This window comes from Montipora foliosa, chromosome 1, assembly GCF_036669935.1.
Source record: "Montipora foliosa isolate CH-2021 chromosome 1, ASM3666993v2, whole genome shotgun sequence".
Taxonomy (NCBI): domain Eukaryota; kingdom Metazoa; phylum Cnidaria; class Anthozoa; order Scleractinia; family Acroporidae; genus Montipora; species Montipora foliosa.
In genome coordinates this window covers 47,440,681-47,443,180 of record NC_090869.1, presented here as the reverse complement: position 1 = coordinate 47,443,180, position 2,500 = coordinate 47,440,681, and positions in this window count along the sequence as shown.

The following is a 2,500-nucleotide window of genomic DNA, read 5'->3' as shown; positions in this document are numbered from 1 at the left end:
AAAAAATCCTGCTTTAGCTAAACTAGCTGAAGCGGAACCGTAATGTGCAACCATGCGCTGGATAACCTCAGAAGTAACCGGTTCTTTCTTTTTAACCGGAACACTGAGAAGCCTTTTAGCAGATTCCAATAATTGAATAACAACTGGCGAATTACATGGGTCGGGCTGACCCGCTAAATCATGAAACCACTTAAGGCCATAATGAACTTCATCAATAATGCTACAAGAAACAGATTCTTGAATTAAACTAAGAAAAAACAGAGAAACATAAACACTAGAATCAGGAAATATAACAATCTCTTTAAACTGCAAAGCCCATTTTCTCCACGCATTCAAACCTCTATAATATTTCTTAGCTGTATTGACGGTTTTGCTTTTAAGAAGATCTGCGGGGAGAACTTGAAACAAAAGCTTTAGACGACTGTTTTCAACATTGTGAAAACTAGGCTGCAAGGCCCATCTGACAAAATCTATGAGAACAACATTGCAAAAATAATTTTAAATCAATCCAAATAAAAATACAAGAGGCACTGTGCAAATCTGGGCCACGCCACTCGGTGAAATTCCAACTAAAGAGGTAAAGCAAGCGCTCGGCCACTGACTAGTTTCAGTCGAAACGTAATGAGCAATTTGACGATACTGCTTGCGCTTTTGAACTGGAACATTGACCAGTGAAAGCGTCACTGGAGTCAAAAGCCACTCGGCATACAGGCACTAGGAGCCATGACTCCTAGGGTCAATTCTGACAGCTAGCACAGCACTATTAAACCTGTCAGAACCAATGAGTAAATCCTTTTAGTATAATTTTCAGTTGTGAATATAAGAATTTAGTGTTATATTCACCGCGCTACCCGGTGAATTTAACATTTTGGAGGCGCGGCTGCTACGCCAGTCAAGCACTTTTCGTGCCTTTTTATCTTGCTTTAGCCCGTTGTTTTGCACTTTCTTGATATTCACGCTGAAAATTATACTAAAACAACTATTCGCCTCAGGCTCAGTAAACATTGGTGAATATTTACCTCGACTACGTCTCGGTAAATATTCAACAGTTATTGGACGAGGTTGAGCAAAATATTGTGATTTGTCAGTGGCGAGCAGATCAATTATTTGACGAAGCCGAAGGCTGAGGCAAATAATTGATCTGCGAGACACTGACAAATCACGATATTTGCGATAACCGAGGTCAATAATTGTTTTATCATTCGATCACCGAGATTTTTTTTGTTTTCGTTTCCGAGAAGCCGTAATCCCGCGCTGCCTTGCATAGTCGAGTAATGGCACAGATCAATTGGTTTTCTTCTCAGCTTAATATATTTGTAGACTTGAAATTGTACTTACAGTCAAACGTTCAATAACACTAGCATCAACAAAGCTGAAGAATTTCACAGTTTTCTAAGCGTATCCCGACAAATGAAGCTTTGGTGTAAAGCTCGCCATTCTTTTTCTGGCTTCAGCTTAAAATCTCTTCAGTACATATGCATTCGCCAACTTGTCCTTTGCGTCGATGACACGAGTGACTCTTCGTCTACCTTTCTTTGCTTGAGATACTTTCGAAATATGTTGAAATTTTGTTTCTTTCTTAGTATTCTCACTGTTCTTTCGATCAACTAAAGATGTCGAATCATTCTCTGACAGCTCGGGGAACCGATCTGCCATTTTCTCACAAGAGCGTGATTTCATTTGCGCATGAGCAGAATATTATTTGCAGCAAAACACTTATTTGTAGGCAGTTATTTGCAGATCATGTGATGGGCTCTCGGCCAATGAAAGGGAAGGACAAAATACATCGCATGATAATCACCAATATTCACTTCGCCTTTGGCTTCGTACTTTGTTCAGTACATATGCATTCGCCAACTTGTCCTTCGCGTCGATGACACGAGTGACTCTTCGTCTACCTTCTTTCCTTGAGATACTTCGAAATATGTTGAAATTTTGTTACTTCTTAGTATTCTCACTGTTCTTTCGATCAACTAAGATGTCGAATCATTCTCTGACAGAGTTAACTGAACAGAGTGTAATGTGAAGTGCTAGATTTCAATCCCATATGAACCATGTGAGCGGTAGCCCTACTGATGGAAATGGGCCCACACAAGGACAGAGAAAAACTCTGACCAGGGTAGGAATTGAACCGGGGAACCGATCTGCCATTTTCTCACAAGAGCGTGATTTCAGTTGCGCATGAGCAGAATATTATTTGCAGCAAAACATTCACTGGCGAAAAATGTCTGATTGGTCGAGGCCTTGTCATGTACCTTCAATACCTCAATTCAAACATGGCTGCAATTCGGTGTTGTTTATTAGATCTCCGTCGACAAAAAAAAGACCCTTTTTCAGGCCAGTAAAACGGACGAATGTTTGACTGCGTAGCGAGTTTCTATGCCAGCGAGATTCTTTTTTAAGCCAACTGGTGCTACAAGGGGAAATTTCTTTAAAAATTTCAGGGTCAACGCGAGTCTCGGTTTGCTAGTGTTCGAGTCGAAATTCGTTTGTGGAGCTT